At 47.0% G+C, this 20,083-nt stretch overlaps 1 protein-coding gene across 25 annotated transcripts in view; it reads left to right on the top strand.

Annotated features, from left to right (window-relative positions):
• Nucleotides 1-588: 588 nt before the first annotated feature.
• Nucleotides 589-20,083, top strand: part of LOC141162642 (uncharacterized) — a 143,263-nt gene continuing 123,768 nt past the window's right edge. For all 25 annotated transcript variants that reach the window (XM_073648952.1, XM_073648955.1, XM_073648949.1 and 22 more), the window contains exon 1: nucleotides 589-708. The gene's annotated coding sequence lies outside the window, so the exon portion shown is untranslated. The remainder of the gene's footprint in view (nucleotides 709-20,083) is intronic.

Here is a 20,083-nt window from a genome sequence, read left to right on the forward strand (position 1 = left end):
TTATTGAGTGGCGCCTGTAACTGTATTTTTTTTGGTGACAGGTTCCCTTTAAAACTGAGTTTTGATATTATGAGGAGGATTTGGTTGAGTTTCTGCTCCAAAAACTCAGCGTAAGTTTGGCTGTGTTTATATCATTTTTTAGACTGAGGCCACTACTGATACAATTGGGATCAGCCAACTACAAACCAAAAGTAATCATGTACTACAGAAAAAGAAGTGTCTTATTTTATTGTGGGTTCCTGGTGCGCACATTAGAGGAGGGGCGATAGTCCTTACGGGGACACACCTAGTGGTTCAACTTAGAAATTCACTGTTTGTTTGGTTAATAAAATAACTATTTTTATTGGAGATCAAACTGTTTTTGCACACTTCTTTTTCTCTAGTACATTGATTTTTTTTTTGGAGCATTTTTTTTGCGCCCTTCGGATTAGTTTTTGTGGCCCTTAGTCCAAAAAATGTTGCGCGCCCCTGCCTTAAAATGCATGGAAGATAGGACAAAAACAGAAAGCAACATAAAATCAAAATCTCTTCAGATCCTAAGAAACCGAGATTCTAAGCCATTTCCTGTAATTCGAAAGCGAAAGTGTAAGTTACACCATTGTTTTTGGACTTTCCCCAGACAACTAAAGGATCATCGCCTCCCAGCTCAGCTATTAATAAAGGCTCCGCGGGTGAAACAGAAAGCAAAAAGCTGACTCCTGAAGGCAGGTAACAAAGTGTCTCCTCTCTCAATTGTTTTCTCTTTTTATGATAATACGGCACAATTTGTGGCAGTTTTCTGACTTTTCTTTGCTGTGGTTCTTTCTGTGTTGTAGAATACACTTAAAGGGGTTTTCAGATCTTGGAATAATAATACGTTCCACAATCGGATCTGTTAAACATAATGTTCCAGATTTGTACATTTTTCCGCTGCACTATTATTTCTAGTTAAGTGACGGACAGCCGACACGATGGATCCAGTGGGGTCAGTTATGTAGGAATTCCATTATTCTGTTCCTAATAATTTTTTTGCACCCTGAGATGACATTATTTTCTGGTGTAAGATACGATGTTTCGATCCCCTACTATTACATTTTATTGCAATGTTACAGAGTCCAAAAAAACCTAATCGTGGCGTTTCAATTTTTTTCTCGTTACGCTGTTTACCACTCTGATTATTTACATTATATTTTGATAGATCGGATTTTTGCAAACACAGTAATACCAAATTTGGGTGTTTCTTATATATTTTTTTTAATTGCTTTATTTTTAATAGGGCAAAAGGGGGTGATATGAATATACTGTATATATATTCTATTTTGTTTTTACTGTATTCATTAGTCCCCTTAGGGGACTTGAAGCTGGGATCGTTTGATCACTTATACTATATAGCAGAGCATCAGCACTAATATCTATATAGAAGATCACGATCAGCCTATCAACGCCAGCTGCAGGCTGGCTTTCACAGGAAAATCGTCATGATAGACACGGGGGGACTTCAGCAGATTTTTGCTCCACCCTTGGCTGTTAGAGGCAAATGATGGCTGAATAATTCAGCCATCATCTGCCGATAAAGATGCGGCTTGACTTGGGAGAGTGCATCAAAGTCAGATGAGCCTGCATATGACCCAACTGTACGTTACATCTTGAGAAGGGGTTAAAGGGAATTTGTAACAAGATTTAACCTATATAAACTATAACCACCACAATAAAGCTGCATTAAAAAGTTGTCCTACAAGAGTCCAGCTTCCCCCCGCCAACCTTAGCACATTTGCATCATTCTCCAGCTCCATAAGCTGATCAGCAACGTCCGGTCAGATGAGAGTCTGTGGACTCTGCTCAGTGCCTCCTCCTCTCACTGAATTAGAATATCATCAAAAATGTGAATTTATTTCAGTTCTTCAATAAAAAAAAAGCAAAACTCCTATATTATATAGAGTCATTACACACAGAGTGTTAGGTCGGTATGCAGGAGAAGGGCTTTCTCGCTGTGCCGGCCAGGCCCTTTCCTGCTGGTCAGTAATTGTCAGCATTTAGGTTCCGTTCTGGGGATTCTAAGTGTGGTTTCTGCTCATGTGCCGCTAAGCCATGCCCCCTGCGGTCATGTGCCGATAAACCACGCCCCTTGTGGTCATATGCCGCTAAGCCATACCCCCTTGTGGGCATGTGCCACTAAGCCACGCCCCCTGCTGTCTGGTACAGCGTGGTTGGTTGTCCTGGGGGGGCTGGGGCTGTCTCTAGTGTATTTAAGGGCTCCGTGGGCTCCGCCCCGGTGCCTAGTCTATCTCTTTCTATCCTGGGGTGAGGTCTCTGGCAGTAAATGCAGTGTGTGTCAAGGGTTCCTGCTGAAAGCTCCCTAGTCATCCTAGCCATCAATTAGGGCTAGGGGAAGGCTGTGAGCAGCACGATCTACTGTGTCGGTTCACCGGTTTGTGTCCACGCCACGGAGGCGTCCTTGCTACCGATCCAGCATTCCAGGTCTCCGCCATTGTGTGTGTGGTCACACTGCCGCTTTTACACCCATGTGTTGGGTGCTGCAGAGTTCCTCCTCCTCTTTAGGAGCTTAGGTTCCAGGCCTTTCCTGGCCTGCAGCTATCTGCAGCTCTATACGCCACCATCTAGTGCTCAGGCGTTTCATGCTGCCAAATCCTTCCTGCTCTGCACAGCGGTGTCTTGCGGTGCAGAAGTTTATTAGTTTTGTTTCTGGAGTGTTGCTAACTCCCAGCATTGTACCTTGTTTAGTTACTACTTGTGTGTGCACTTAACACACTAGTTCATTTCTTTCTCTGTGCTTAGCTGAACATTCCTCTGGGACTCAGCTGCTGCAGCTCCTCTGCAGTCCGGTGGACCCCGATGTGTCCTTTAAGTTTTATTTTATTTTATTAAAGGACACGCCAGCATAACAGACAGCCACTTGGAGGCTGGAGGGAGAGTAGATGCGGACAGAGTGGACTTCAAAAGCAGGGAGAATAAGAGGGGGAAGAGGAGGAGTAGGGCTAAAGGTGCAATTGTTAGAGAGGAGAAAACCCACTCCTCCACCATGTCTGTTAACAGGGCGAGGAGTGTGGGTAAAATGGAGGCCACTGAAACACAGCGCAGCAGGGGAGGCAGTGTCGGAGGGTGTCAGCCATGTCTCTGTGATGCCCAGGAAGGAGAGATGACGAGAGGTAAAGAAGTCATGGACAAAACGGAGCTTGTTGTAGACAGAGCGGGCATTCCAGAGTGCTCCAGAGAGAGAGAACAGGAAGGTGGGCATCAGGGGGACCGGTTTTGTGTAAGAGAGGTTGTGGTAGTTTGCAGTTGGTTTGATGCGATAGGTGGGTGAATTGGTGGAAGGTGCACGCTGTGGGGGTCCAGGATTGGGTGATATGTCGCCAGCAGTGAGGAGAAGCAGAGAGAGGGAGAGCAGGTGGGAGAAGGAGAGTTTCTGGCTTGTTTTATGTTTTGGTAGGATCGATCTGAGGTTGAGGAGCAGGTCTGTAGATGAGGATGGGTGGGGAGGTAAGAGGGTGGGAGAGATGATGATTTCGTTATAGGGTGCTGGGGTTTGGGGATAGCGAAGGAGAGTGAGGATTAGTGGGGTAAAAACAGGGCATATGTAAGCATACTGAATGTTAAGTGTGAATGAGAAGGAGAGTAAGTTCAAATAGTAAATAGTGATGAGCGAGCATGCTCGCCACTGCTCGGTACTCGCCCGAGCATCTCAGTACTCGAGATGCTCGGAGCTTGCCGAGTACTTGCGAGATGCTCGGGCGGGAGCTCGGGTCCCCGTCCTGCATGTTTGGCGCTCTTTAGAGAGCCAATCATGCAGGGATTTTCCGCCACTCACTGTAATGCTGCAGCCATGGTGGTTGTGGCATTACAGTGATTGCCCAAATCGATGGGAACAGAGCTTACAGTGAAACATGAAAAGCTGTCAATTCAGCAGCGGCATACACCGGTACCCGACAATTTAGAGCAGAAAGAATAGAGCATCACACATAGATTAGATAGATAGAAACATGTCAGTCACATATATAATAAGTACAGTGACAGTGTTGGTTACTGTACTTGTCATTTAGTGTTAAAATAAAGGATTTTTTAAAAAAAAAATTGGCGTGTGGTTCCCCGTAATGTTAGTCTCTAGCGGAGGTGAAGCAGATGGCTGGGGCAGATGTTTGAAGCCTGGGAAGGGGGTAATACCCACAAAGCTTCCCAGGCTACTAATATCAGCCCCAGCTGAATACCTAGCCTTTACTAGCTATTAAAATGGGGGACCCAAAAACAATGACCTGGGCCCCCCCCTATTTTAATAGCTAGCAAAGGCTAGGCAGACAGCTGGGGGCTGATATTAATAGCCCAGGAAGGGTGCCATGAATATTGGCCCCATCCCAGGCTAGAAACACCAGCCCTCAGCCGCCCCAGAAATGGCACATCCATAGGATGTGCCAATTCTTGCACTTAGCCTCGCTCTTCCCACTGCCCTGTAGCGGTGGCAGTGGGGTAATAGGGCTGGGGTTGTCCAATTAACTCAGCTCACCTCATGCACGGCACTGACAGAGTGGGAGAATTCTCCTGCGCATGCGGTGCCGGCAAATGATGTCACCGCTTGAGCAGAAGAATTCTTCCATTGCCATCCAGCTTGTCATCCTTCAGAGATGCCTTCAAGCATGCCTGCTCTCTGCAGTGTCTCTGAAGGATGACAAGCTGGATGGCAGTGGGAGAATTCTCCTGCTTAAACTGTGACGTCATTTGCCGGCACCGCATGCGCAGGAGAATTCTCCCACGCTGTCAGTGACATGCAAGAGGTGAGCTGAGTTCATTGGACATGAACTCGGCTCATCTGGATGCCATCACAGCCAGACACTGAGGAGCTTCACTGGCAGCGTTCTGCTGCGGTCCAGCCTGTCATGTCAATGTAGCAGAGCTGAAGCCGTCCTGGGAACCATGGAAAGGTAAGGATGAGGTTGGTTTATTATTTTACTTTTATTGCAGAAGACATTGGCTTCTGCTGGAATGGGCGATACGGTAAGGCTATGTGCCCACGATGCAGAAATGCTGCATATTTTTTCCGCTTCTCCCTGGCAGGAAAAACTCATGCAGATTTTCCATGCGTTTTTCCTGCCAGGTAGAAGCGTTTGTCAAGCGTCCTTCCATGCATTTCTGCATGCGGGTTATCAAGCGCTTTTCCAAGCGATTTTAGCATCACTTGGAAAAGTGCTTGATAACTTGGTCACACTATATAAATCCATGCAACCGGTTAGTTAAAAAAAAAGAATAAGAATGGTAAAAAATAAAAAATTAATTTTATACTTACCTTCCGATGTCCTCCCGATGTTTTCTCCACTCCATCCGGTGTCTTGGGCGGCTCGCGGTGGTGTGAAGGACCTGCAGTGACGTCATTGAGTCATGTGTCAGATCACATGACTCAATGACGTCACGGCAGGTCCTTCACAACACCGCGACCCTTACAGGAGACCAGACGGAGGGGAGAAAACACCTGGAGGACATGGGAAGGTAAGTATAATCTTTATTATTAATTTTAAATTCTTTTTTTAACAGGTTCTATGGTACCCGGGTCTGGAGGAGAGTCTCATCTTCTCCAAACCCGGGTACCATCCGCACATAGAAATGCATAATATCCGTGTGTACAAATGTACTGACACGGATATTATGCTTTTCAATGTAAGTCAATGGCGACAATTATGCTGCGTGTCCGCAAAATTAATGGACATGCTGCGCATTTTTCCGCAATGATAATCCGCATTGGAAATTTCCACAGCATGTGCACTGCACATGCGGATTATCATTGGGGACCATGGGGCACGGATTACAAAGTGTTTTTTAAGCGTTTTCGCTGCGGAAATTCCGCGTCAAAAACGCTTGAAAAACGCATAGTGGGCACGCAGCCTAAGTAAAGTTTAATTTAGAACATTAAAGAATTGTGTCTTTATTTCAATTAAAGGATTTTATTCTGGGTGTTTGTGTTTTTTTTTCACTTTCACTATGGGGTTAGTAATGGGGGTGTCTTATAGACGCCTCCCCATTACTAACCTGGGCTTGATGTCAGCTGGCATTATAAGCTGACATCAACCCCAGCCCTATTACCCCACTGCCACCGCTACAGGGCAGTGGGAAGAGCGAGGCTAAGTGCAAGAATTGGCGCATCCTCTAGAGGCGCCATTTCTGGGGCGGCTGAGGGCTGGTGTTTCTAGCCTGGGAGGGGGCCAATATTCATGGCACCCTTCCTGGGCTATTAATATCAGCCCCCAGCTGTCTACCTAGCCTTTGCTAGCTATTAAAATAGGGGGACCCCATGTCATTTTTTTTGAGGGGGTCCCCCATTTTAATAGCTAGTAAAGGCTAGGTATTCAGCTCGGGGCTGATATTAGTAGCCTGGGAAGCTCCGTGGGTATTACCCCCTTCCCAGGCTTCAAACATCTGCCCCAGCCGTCTGCTTAACCTCCACTAGAGACTAAAATTACAGGGAACCCCACGCCAATTTTTTTTTTAATAAATCCTTTATTTTAACACTAAATGACAAGTACAGTAACCAACACTATCACTGTACTTATTATATATGTGACTGACATGTTTCTATCTATCTAATCTATGTGTGATGCTCTATTCTTTCTGTTCTAAATTGTTGGGTACCGGTGAATGCCGCTGATGAATTGCCGGCCGGCTTTTTTAAAGAGACAGGTGCATGAAAATCGGAGCGCACTAGTGTGTTCCAAGTGCCCTGCTATGTTTTTTATGCACCCTCCTATATACCCTGCCTGCCTGTCTGCCTATATATTCTGCCTGCCTGTCGTTTAATTGAGCACTTTTCCCATCGATTTTGGCAATTTTTGACCTTCTGCAGACCACCGGGGGGACCGCCGGAAAAATGCTAGAGTTTCCCATAGACTTACATTGGGCTTGTTGCTCGGGTCAAGCACCCGAGTATTCCAATGTGCTCGACCCGAGCAACGAGTACCCGAGCATTTTAGTGCTCGCTCATCACTAATAGTAAATAGTTATCCATACCTTCTGGTCACTTCTGGCCCATTTCTGGCATATTTCATTTTTAGCCCCTTAAAAATCAACCCTTTAAAAGCCAGACCCGACTAATCCACCTGTCCCCCCGCTATTCCCCTGCCTCTCCTCTCTGTCAATCCCTTCACTGGCTCCCCATTGCCCAGAGACTCCAGTTCAAAACCCTAACCTTGGCATACAAAGCCATTCACAACCTGTCTCCTCCATACATCTGTGACCTAGTCTCCCGGTACATACCCGCACACAACCTCCGATCCTCACAAGTTCTCCTTCTCTACTCCCCTCTTACGTCTTCTTCCCACAATCACATACATGACTTCTCCCGTGCATCCCCCCATTTCTGGAACTCTCCATGTAATGACTGGAGGTCCGAGAAAGATCCAGTGAGTCACAAACTGAGACGGAGACAGAAATAAACACTTTCTTTACTAAAACAGGGATTAGACTAAAATTCAGTATTGTATGAATCAGTCTCAGGTTCTACTTGGGACTCTGTCTCTACTAACTACACACAATCAGCAAAAGCTGAAATCAATGCGCCAATCTCAAGGTTCCCAGTTTATGTGAATTATTCTAAAGATCTGGCACAATTTTACCTAAACACTGTGTCAATCTAGTGAGGGTGGTCTATAGGGAACCCTGAGATGGCACACTGAGTACAATCCTACCACTATTAACAATAACAATGCATGAAACTACACCAATTGCTCTTATACCCCTAGTATAGGGATACCCGGGTATCTTAAAGTTACAGTACCGTTAACCTCAGATGTGGTCTATCACAGGCCTGTGAATCGCGGTGGCTGCAGCTAGTCCAGGAAACATTGGCGCCAAATAAAAAGCAACGTTTACAAAAACAGCAGAGGTTCGTTGCCTTGTCAGCCGATGCCAAGCCCACACGCCAGGGACTTTATTCCTGTAGCCTCAGGTTAAGGTCCGGGAAGAACTCTTCACAAGGCTTGTCAGTATCCTCTCAATGTGAATGGCACCAGACCCCGTCTCTCCTCTCGCAGTCACTCACTGTTTTCAGACCACCGACCACGCGCTCAGTCACAGAAATGATATCCTCAGTCTCTTTCCCTCTCACTCGACACTTGGCTCCTTCAGCACAGTCTCTAATCACTCAGCATGGACTTCCACAAAACTCCAAAGAGCCACACTGCTTTCTCCAGCTCAACACTCGTTCTTAAGCAGGGACACAGCTTCACCAGGGCCAAAGGTTATCAACCACCACAGGAAAGCTTATAGAGAGAGAGTCTTATTACAGTTCTGTCCTCACAGTTCTCCTCAGACGCCCCGTCCGGTGTCTCACACAGCAGACACCCTCAGAACACACAGGGTCTCCTGATCTGCCCCTGCTCTGAGCTCAGCCAGGCAAAGCTCACAGGGTCCTAATGCTCTCCTGCTTCTATCACAGTTCACACTCTCACACTCCACACCAACATTTCTGACTCTCGCCTACTGTTGAAACCTTCAAAATGTACCTGAAGACCTATCTCTTCTGACAAGCGTACAATCTGCATTAACCCTCGCTCCACGAAAACCGCTGCACAACCAGCTCTATCCTCACCTACTGTATCCTCACCCTTCCCTTGTAGACTATGAGCCCTCGCAGGCAGGGTCCTCTCCTCTCTTGTAGTAGTCGCTGTCACATTTTTGTTCAAGATTATTGTAATTGTTTTTGCAATGTATTTGTATACCCCTTTTTCACATGTAAAGCGCCATGGAATAAATGGCGATGAAGTAATAATAATAATGTGGTTCATACTCATGGCTACTGAGACTGGACCGTGTGGAATATAGGGAGGTTGTGGCAAACTGACTGGAAGCATTATCTGCTATCCAACCAACAACCTTTTCATACTGATCTGCTTTCAAGAGTGGGGTTCCGCAACCCCCTAGAAATTGGGACAGGAAGGAGAGTTCAATATGATGTGGGTGTTTGTTGTGCTCCCTCAGCAGGCACAGTTTCATCTTGCCCACGGCCTCGGCTTCTGTGTGCACGATCACCATCACCATTACGTCCACTTCCCCGTCCCTTGCCCATTTTAAATGGAGTTTAATACTCGTCACGTTGCCAAAAATGTCTGTATTATTACTGCAGTAATATAGGATCACTTATGATGGGCACACTTTTAGTCAGTGACCTGGGAGTTAGAGACGCTTCCAGGGGTCTTCCCCATGCTGTTCCCATGTCTTTTCAGCACTGTATGCATGTGTCTGATCATGTCTCACACACCACAAGGCCAGATAAGGTTGTAAAATGTTAAAATGACATTTACCGGTGAATGTAATTTTCATTGTTGAAAGCAATGCGAAAGTGCAAAAACGCATCAAAAACGCTACGTGTGAATATAGCCCAAGGTGTGGAGGAGCATTTTTGTTTTGAGTTATTTATTTTACTGAGCACTGTTCCCATCGATTTGGGCAATTTTTAGGCCCTCTGCAGACCGCCGGGGGGGGGGCCGCCGGAAAAATGCGCGAGTTTCCCATAGACTTACATTGGGCTCGTTGCTCGGACCGAGCACTCGAGCATACCAATTTGCTTGACTCAAACAACGAGTACCCGAGCATTTTAGTGCTCGCTTGTCACTAATTATAACCTTATAAAAACTCGTACTTTAGTACCATGGGTAGAACGCCCTTAGCTGGGATAGCGGTGGCGTGGAACTCCATACCTTTTAAACCATCCTAGTCCTTAGTGACCGCTATGACTTTCATGTGAGCAAAATGTCCAGATCATACATACAGTTGTGCTCAAAAGTTTACAAAGCCCGGCAGAATTTTTGCTTTCTTGGCCTTGTTTCAGAGAATATGAATGATAACAAAAAAACTTTTCCTCCCCTCATGGTTATTGGTTGGATGAAGCCATTTATTGTCAAACTACTGTGTTTTCTCTTTTTAAATCTTATTGTCAACCATTACTCCTCTCATCTACAGTATACTCGTACAGATCCATCCTCCAGCACTTCACTCATTTTATCTATTCACAGCTCCATTGTGCAACATCTCCCTCCTCTCAGGGCGCATATAGACACTGGGAATTTACTGTGATTTGCACAGAATATTACACATATTTCTGTAGCAGAACCATGGTAGTTTTATTGCAATTTACCAAATTTTTCCGACTATACGGTCCACTAGACCATAAGATGCACCCCAAATTTTGGGGTGGAATATAGGAAGAAATATTTTTCACAAGATGGGGTCTGTCTTATAGTCTGATATTGATGTGGAAACCTGTATAGAAAGTTTTAGGAGAGACAAAGGGTTTCACACGTTTGCCAGTTTTGATCAAATCAGGGAGTCGTTCGATTGGAGACAAGAGAAACACGACCAAATCTGTCTGTGTCCCAGACTTGTCTACTCTCAGATGCTTGGTCACACGTTTTTATTACTATCCAGAAAGATAAGGAAAGTGGGAATGGCTTACATTTCATTACTAGTGATGAGCGAACATGCTCGATACTGCTCGGTGCTCGCCCAAGCATCTCACTGCTCGAGATGCTCGGCGCTTACTGAGTATTTCGGGGGTTGCTTGGCGGGAGCTCGTGTCCCCTCCCTGCATGTTTGGCGCTCTTTACAGATCCAAAGAAGATGCAAGGATTGTCTGCCACTCACTGAAATGCCGCAGCCATGTTGGTTGTGACATTACATTGACTGGCTGGCCGCACAGCGTCATCAGGTCTATATCAGACCTGGCGCTGCCATGCTCGTCGCAGTCTACTCCCAAATCAGGCAATGTAGGGAGAGGTGCTGCTGAGCTAGGGAGCGATTTGCTTGTTTCCAGTTAGTGTAGGTAGAACAGAAGCATATTACACATATCCATCTCAACTAACAGTCCTTCTAAGGACTAATCCATCTGCAGAGATATCAGGCAGGCAGTGTATATAGGCAGGCAGTGTATATAGCAGACTGCAGTGCACATAGCACAAGAGGCTCCATTAGAGTTCTGCCTTCTGCTGCTATTACATATTTGTATGCAAAGGCCCAGGTCTCAGGGGCCAGGAATACTTTTTTTTTTGGATCTTAATTAGAGATGAGCGTTGTTCTACTCGAACTGTTCGCCAATCTCAAATTCGAGCTGTTTTGGGCGGTGTTCGAGCCGTTCGGCGAACACGAACAATTTGAGAAAAATTCGGCTGTTCGAGGTTATGTTCGATAACTGTTCGTGCACCAAAATCATAACTAGATTTTTCTCAGTAATGCTGATAATCAATGTTAGTACACAGTTTGAGTGTACAGCGGGGCGGGGGGAGGGGCAGGGGATGGATCTCTGCAGAAATAATGAAGATCTCCATTTTTTTTTCTCTTTCCCGCATTTACAGTGGGGAGGTGCAATCTGTCAGCCTATCAGCAGCGCACACACGGAGCGAAGTGCTTTTTTTCATACAAGCAAGGGCATGTGTCATTGGCAGTGTATGTCACATGTCCTTGCTCTATAAGACCCAGCCATTTTCCCCGTCGCCACCATTTTCTCACTGCTGCAGCTGCATGTTAGACGGCACCGCTGTTGCTGTGTGCGCTATACCTTGTTAATTTCAAGCCAATTTTCGCACAAATCTACAGATAGCTTGGGAGTAGGGAATAGTTGTGATTGCAGTCCTTTTAAGGACTAGGTTACAGCATTTCCTACGACTTTTATCAGGCAGGTCTGTGCTCTTAAATAGATAGATTGTGGGAGTAAAGACTAATTGTAATTGCAGTCCTTTTCAGGACTAGGTGACATCAGTTCCTATCAGTTTTTGCCAGGCAGGTCTGTGCCAGTGCTGTGCAAGTTTTTTTCACAGCATTTGGCTGAATCTAGCAAAGCTAATCCTTTTTGGCCTATTGCAGAGTGTGTTAGTCAGTGGAGTAGCCTATCTGTGTTGCAAGATATACCACCTGTGTATAGAATACCAATTTTTTTACTGCACCTAGTGAAGTAAAATCTTTTGGGCATAGCATCATTCTATTAGTCCATCTATACTGACCTCCATCAGGTTGCAAACTGAATATATTTTTTTCTGCATCTACCTCTGAAAAAATATTGGGCTTCTAGCTGTGTGTGGGACTTGTTCTATTAATCCATCTATACAGACCTCCATCAGGTTGCAAACTGAATATATTTTTTTCTGCATCTACCTCTGAAAAAATATTGGGCTTCTAGCTGTGTGTGGGACTTGTTCTATTAATCCATCTATACAGACCTCCATCAGGTTGCAAACTGAATATATTTTTTTTCTGCATCTACCTCTGAAAAAATATTGGGCTTCTAGCTGTGTGTGGGACTTGTTGTATTAGTCCATCTATACTGACCTCCATCAGGTTGCAAACTGAATATATTTTTTTCTGCATCTACCTCTGAAAAAATATTGGGCTTCTAGCTGTGTGTGGGACTTGTTCTATTAATCCATCTATACAGACCTCAATCAGGTTGCAAATTGAATATAATTTTTTTCTGCATCTAACCCAGCCAATAGTTTTGGCCTAATACCACAGTTTGGCCACTCAGCTCTGCTCGGTTCCCATCCATTGTTTTTTTGTGCAAACAACTCCAGAGTTGTGAATTAGTTAACCACCAAAATGAGTGGAAAAAGGCCTGCTGCTGGTGGAAAGGGGAATAGGCGTGTTGGGAAGGGGAAAAAAGGTTGTGTCCGTGGGGTAGGTGTTAAAGCAACAGTAACATCTGCAGAAGAAAGACCATCTTCCAGCCAAACTAAAATGTCTACTTCTTTTAGCGGACAATGTGATAAGATCCCTTTCTTACGGCCACGCCAATCGCTACAAATTCCAGATGAGGCACAAAAACAGCAGGTGCTTCAACGGATATCAAGTGCTCCTTTAAGTGGGCTCTCCTCCACATCAACTTCAACATCACAAATACTCCAGTCCTCAAAGGTGTCACCCCAATCGCACTTGCTTCCTCACAGCTCCCAAATCTCCAGCTGCCCGTCTGAGTATGAGGTAGAACAGATGGTTGAGTCTGCAGAGCTGTTTACTCATACTATAGCCTGGGAATCAGAGGTCGACTCCAGCGCTTCTGTGAATCCAGACGAGGAAATGATCTGCACTGATGCCCAGAATCTTTATGAGTCGGATCCAGGACCAGACGCAGAAGGTTCTGACCATAATGTAGACCCTCATTCCCAAACTGTAACTCCTGTTGGTGGAGACAATGAGGAAGACGATGATAAGACTCAAATACCTGATTGGAGCGACAACTTTAGTTTTTTGTCAGGGCAGGAACAGGTTGGCTCTGAGGACGACGGGTGTGATAACGCACAGGGTGATGATGATGAGGTTGGAGATCCCACTTACTGTCAACCCACAGTCAGCCAAGAGATGAGGTCAGCAGAGGAGGTGGAGGAAGATGCTAGTGACGACGAGGTCAGGTTGCGCCTTCCTGGACAGAGACGTAGTACTGGAAGCACGTCAACAACTGCATCCTCAAACACAACTCTGCCTCTCACCACAAGTCGTGGTGGCTCTTCAGGTCGCATGGGTGCTAAGCCTTGCATAGCCTGGGCATTTTTTCAGATCGATAAAGATGACCCAACTCGTGTTATCTGTAACATTTGTCAGCAAAAGCTAAGTAGAGGCCAAAAAATACATAGTTTGAGTACTTCATGCATGAACCGGCACATGGACATGAAGCATAAGTTGCAGTGGGAAGCTCAGTGTGCTACAATGCGGCTTAGCCGGCCGGGCCAACCACCGTCTGCCATATCTTGTGCATCCGCGGCCTCTTCATCCTCTGTGACTGGGGGGACAGCAGTCACACCTGTTTTGGGGCGCAGACCTGCCACCTCTTTACCCGCAACAGCCAGCGTGATTGGCAGGTCATCATTTTCTTTGGAGGTGGTAACACCAGCTGGTGTTGAGCGCTGTCCGACATCGATAGCACCACCTTTGGATCAAGGCAACCTAACATGTCCGCCTGCATCTTCCTCACAGACCGGCAGTTTGCCGGGGACACCCTTATCAACCCCGTCTAAGCACAATAGCCAGCCCTTGGTCCCTCAGATGTGGACAAGTAAAAGACCATTTCCTCCTAGCCATGAGAAAGCTAAGAGGTTGAATTTCACCATCTGCAAGCTCTTGGCTACAGAAATGCTGCCTTTCCGCCTGGTGGACACAGAGGATTTTCGAGACCTTATGTCCGTCGCAGTGCCCCAGTACCAGATGCCCAGTCGGCACTACTTCTCAAAGAAAGGTGTGCCTGCGCTCCACCAGCATGTCGCACACAACATCACCGCTTCCTTGAGAAACTCTGTGTGTGACAGGGTGCATTTCACCACAGACACTTGGACGAGTAGGCATGGACAGGGGCGTTACATGTCGCTGACTGGGCACTGGGTAACTATGGTGACAGCAGGACAAGGGGCTGCTGTCCAAGTCTTGCCGTCCCCACGAGTTGTGCGTCAATCCTCTTTATGTCAAAGTTCCTCCACTGCTTCTGCCTCCTCAACCTCCTCTCGGTCTTCCACCTGCACCCAAAGCCTGTCTGGTCATGCCACAAGCTTTCTAACTGCGCAGAAGGGATCCTGCACACCTCCTAACTATGCTGGCAGTAGGGCTCAACGTCATCAGGCGGTTTTTACATTGAAATGTCTGGGAAATGTGAGTCACACAGCTGAGGAGTTGTGGTCAGCTCTGGAGAACCAATTTCATGAATGGTTGTCTCCACTGGACCTGAAACCAGGGAAGGCCGTGTGCGGCAATGCTGCAAACCTGGGTGCGGCCCTTCGCCGGGGCAATGTCACACACGTGCCTTGTATGGCTCACGTGTTGAACCTGGTTGTCCAGCAATTTTTAGCCCACTATCCCAGACTAGATGGCCTTCTGCAGAGGGCACGGTCGCTGTGTGCTCACTTCCGCCATTCGCATCCCGCAGCTCAGCGACTTACATCTCTACAGAAGTCGTTGGGCCTGCCACTTCACCGGCTAAAATGCGATGTGCCTACCCGGTGGAATTCAACTCTGCACATGTTGCAGCGACTGTGGCAGCACCGACAAGCCCTGGTGCAATACGTTCTGACGTATAGCATGGGCCAACGAGATTCAGAGGTGGGGCAAATCACGCTGGAGGAGTGGTCTCAGATCAGGGACCTATGCACCCTTCTGCACAGTTTTGAAATGGCGACGAAGATGTTTAGTGCTGACGATGCCATTATCAGCATGACTATTCCGGTGATTTACATGCTGGAGCACATGTTAAACAGAATTCGGAGTCAGGTGGTGGCACAAGAGGAGGTGGAGGAAGTAGAGGAGGAGGAGTTGTATGCGGAAGGGCTAACATCTGCAAGGTCCAGACGGTCGGCAGCACCAAGGCGGCAGGCATGTGAGGGTGGGGGAGATGGTTTTACCAGGGCGCATGGTAGCAGCCAAACTAGTGAGGAAGGTGGAGGAGCCCAGGAAGAAGTGGAGGACGAACTGATGGAAGACTCATCAGATGAGGGAGACCTTGATCACATTTCTGTTGTGCGAGGTTGGGGGAAGAGGACAGAGGAAGGAAGCATGATTGTTACCTCGCCACCAACACAACAGGGACTTGGTGCTCCTGGATGCGCAACACACATGAGTGCCTTCTTGCTGCACTACCTGCAACATGACCCTCGAATTGTGAGAATTAGAAATAATCCTGACTACTGGGTTGCCACACTGTTAGATCCCCGGTATAAAAGTAAATTTGCAGAAATTATTCCTGCCATAGAAAGGGATGCACGCATGCAGGAGTATCAGCAGAGACTGTTGCAGAATCTTACATGTGCTTTTCCACAAAATACCAGTGGTGCACGTAGTGAATCTCACAGTTCCAACTTGCCAACCGTGGGACCGTCAAGTGTTCAGCACTCAAACCGTAACAGAACCACAGTATCTGCTGGTAACATCAATTTTGCGGAATCATTTCACCACTTTTTTAGCCCATCCTTTGCAAGGCCACAGGAGACAAGAAGTCTGACACATAGTCAACGCCTAGAGACGATGGTACAGGAGTATCTCCAAGTAAACATTGAAGCCACGACTGTGTCACTGGACCCTTGCTCTTTTTGGGCTTCCAATCTGGATAAATGGCCGGAGCTAGCCACTTACGCCTTGGAGATCTTGTCATGCCCCGCAGCCAGCATTCTGTCTGAACGTGTGTTCAGCGCTGCTGGTGGTGTGCTGACAGATAAGCGCACGCGGCTCTCCACTGATAATGTAGACAGACTCACGTTCATAAAGATGAACAAATCATGGATCCGAAACGACTTTTCTACCCCTGTGTCATCCTTGGGAGAGTAAAAGCTTGATGATTGGTTAAAATCACCCTACTAACCGTTTTAAGCTTTCAAATTACTAATCATGTTTATCTGTATCTTGGCTGGAAAATAATTTGGGCTTTGTAGCAGTGTGCAGCACTGATCCTATTAGGCCATCTATACTAAAGCTTCACCAGATTTAAAATTAATAATAATTTTTAGCTGCATCTAGCCCGGAAAATAATTTTGGGGCTCCGAGATGCGCAAGACACATAAGTGCCTTCTTGCTGCACTACCTGCAGCATGACCCTCATATTGTCAGAATTCGAAGTAATCATGACTACTGGGTTGCCACACTCTTAGATCCCCCAAACTTTTCGATCAACCTTTTCATTTTAATAAAGACCAAAAAAATGGTCATTTTTGAAATTATAGGCATTAGCAGGTTGTTAGAAACTGAAATCAAACAGTTTTCAACTCAAAACTTTATTCTAGGTGATGTTACATTTTCACATAGGACACCTTGTTCGAAAGGAGCTTCTGAACTCTCTCGTCCATTGAATTTGTCAGGTTTTGGATGGTTTCTGCTTCAATTGTTTTGCATGAGGACAGAATAACCCTCCCAGAGCTGTAGCTTAGATGTGAACTGCCTCCCGCCATCATAGACACTCCTTTTAATGATGCTCCAAAGGTTCTGAATGGGGTACAGGTCAGGGGAGCATGGGGGTCACACCATAAGTTTGTCCCCTTTTATGCCCATATCAGCCAGAGATGCAGATGTTTTATGTGCAGCATGAGATGGTGCATTATCATGCAGAAAAATGATCTTGCTGTGAAATACACGGTTCTTCTTCTTGAACCATGGCAGGAAGTGCTGTTTGAGAAAATCCACATACATTATGGAGTTCATCTTTAGCGCCTTCAGGGATCCTAAAGGGGCCGACAATCTCTCTCCCCATGATTCCAGCCCAAAACATTACTCCACCTCCTCCTTGTTGGCGCTGTAGCCGTGTTTGCGTGGGGTGTCCATCAACCAGCCATCCTCCACTCCATCCATCTGGACCATCGAGCGCTGCACGGCACTCATCTGTGAACAAAACAGTTTTGAAATCAGTCTTCATGTAATGTTTGGCCCACTGGAGCCGTTTCTGCTGGTGTGAAGTGGATAGAGGAGGTCGACAGGATGGCGTATGCACAGCTGCAAACCTCTGAAGGACCCTGCATCTTGTTGTTCGGGGGACGTTGGAGGCACAAGCAGCTTCAAAAACTTGTCTGCTGCTATGACAAGGCTTTTTTGCCGCTGCTCTTTCAACCTGACGTAATTGCCTGTAGGAAAGAGTCCTCAATTTGCCCTTATCAGCACGCACACGTGTGTACTGTGAATCAGCTACATACTTCTTGATTGCCAAGACACTTCATCCTGATCATCGCACAATGTTGATTGTAGTCATGCCTTGACCTAAACACTCCACAATTTGTTGCTTCTCAGCAGCCGACACATCCTTTTTCTTTCCCATTTTGGCAGAAAATGTAGGCTGCTTAATAATGTGAGAAAACCTTCTTAAGTAGTCTTGCCTTTCATTGGACACACCTGCCAAACTAATTAGCACAGGTGTCTGCAATTGCTTACAGTGATATAAAGAGCCCTAACACACATCACCATCAATGAGTTTAACTGACAAACAAACAAATTCTTCCCTTATCACTCCTAAACACTTTTTGCATAATAATTTGGAACGCAGTGTACATGTGCTTTTCCACAAAACACCAGTGGTTCACGTAGTGAATCTTACAGTTCTAACTTGCCAACCGTGGTCTGTATGGAGTTGTTCAATAAAGGGCCCAAAATTAAGATAACATAGATGGGAGAGGTCTCTATGAATAGGAATTCCTAAGTATTTGATACCCTGTGAGGGAAAGTTGGACTGGATGGAATCCTATATGGATTTGGGGAGGGAGACATCAAGGGCCTCAGACTTCGCTGCATTGATTTTAAAATTTGACCTTGTAACAAAGTGATCTATTTCAGCCATAACAGCATGGATGGATATATGTGATTGAGTGATATATACTAGGACATCATCAGCAAATAGAGAGCACTTGTACTCGGTGCCTCCCACCTCAATCCACCTAATATTGGGGTTATGGCGAATTGATGAGAGCAGGTGCTCCGTCACTAGGATGTATAAGAGAGGGGACAGAGGACATCCCTGCCTTGTCCCATTGGTGATTGTGAAAGGTGATGAAAATGTTCTGATGCACCCCCTGGGCCTTGGGACACCCGGAGCCGGACCCTTTTTGGTGGATGCTGGTGGTTGTAGTCTTCGTGGCGGCGACCCGGTTCCGTGGCTCAGGGTGGTCAAACCAGTGGCGGAACTATTTATGTGGTTTTGATGTTTAAATGTCCGACTACGCCACCCGTGGATTGAGGTCAGAGTGAACCGCGGCTGCAGGGCAGACCGCTGAGGCTGGTGTTGTGGGTGCAGCAGAGCGTAGCATAACTCCCCACGGGAGGAGTATAGCCTCAGGGCAGTGTATGCGGAGGATGGGGGTGATGGTGCAGGGCAGCAGAAGTAACGACACGGAGTCAGTGATGCAGTCCAGGGCTTTTACTCACAGTTCTTATTATCCAGACCACGTCTGCAGGTAACGGCTGCCCACGTCGTACTGTGCTCACCAGGTGAGGGGCTCAGACAACTCCCAGATAACTTTGGAGCGCTTCACAGGACCCCCTTTGTGTGTCCTTTGTCTGGCCTTTCTTACCAACCCTTCTGTCCGGCTGCCTCGGGCCTCCTCTTGGTAAACTTGGCGCCAGTTTCCCTGACCCTATGTGGTGCCTTCCTAGCGGGTGTAGCGAGGGGCTGCGCCACATAAAATGTCACAGCCTCCGGTTTCTAGCTGAGGGTCGTTTCCTGCCTCCACTAGTTTCGGGGACCGGTCTCCCCCTTTAGCCTGACCCCTCCACGCAGGTGGATTCGGGCGTGCGGTGGCGACTCGCCCGTCTGCACCCCTGGGATCCCTTCATTCCTCGTTCCTGGAGCCTTCTCCGCTCCTCTTCCTTCCTTCTCCCTCTTCCAGGCCTGGGCCTCTGTTACTAGGCCCGCCTCCGGAGCAGAGCTCATGCAGAGCCCCTGCTCCCTGCCACTTCTGCTCAGACTTCTCTGCACTGAACTAAGACGGTGCCCACCTTTTATACTCCCTTCTCAATGCACCCAGGAACTGCTTCCTCCCTGCTCCTGCACTACAGGGTTCCCCTTCCTCAGTGTTCCCTCCCCCCACTCCAGCCAGGGACAGGGACGGTCGTGCCCATCTCAGAGGCATATTGGTCGCCCTGCCCCACGGCAATGTGGTGTAATGCAGTTGTCGGGTCCTGATTCACACTCCATCCTTACCTGAGAGTGAGATATCACACCTCTGGGTGAGGTGCAATACCTCTGTAGCAACCGAGCCCTCAGGGTGCTACAGTTCCATTTATCTTCAGCCTAGGTGACGTATTGTGATACAGGGCCGTGATTTTGGCTATAAAAGGGTCCCCTAGACCCCTACCCCAAGCTTTTTAAGAGAATCATATATGGCGTGCCAGGAGACTCTATGGAATGCTTTCTCAGCATCCAACGAGAGTATCTAATTACAAATTTTTAACTGCATCTAGCCCAGGAAATACTTTGTGCCTAGTAGCAGTGTCTGCTAGTCAGCGGATTATCCCGGCTGTTAAGCAAGCTATACCACCTGTAGTTTAGACACTTAATTTTTTCAAAGGAAATGCTTCGGGACCATGGGATACTCAGTGAAGAGCATCAGGAGGCACCCCAAGGCATAGGGGCTGGGACTGGCAGTAGGATGCCTTGCGGTTGACAGCCGAG

Source organism: Phyllobates terribilis, unplaced genomic scaffold (genome assembly GCF_046119375.1).
Source record: "Phyllobates terribilis strain yellow unplaced genomic scaffold, ASM4611937v1 Scaffold_9__5_contigs__length_417890890, whole genome shotgun sequence".
NCBI lineage: Eukaryota > Metazoa > Chordata > Amphibia > Anura > Dendrobatidae > Phyllobates > Phyllobates terribilis.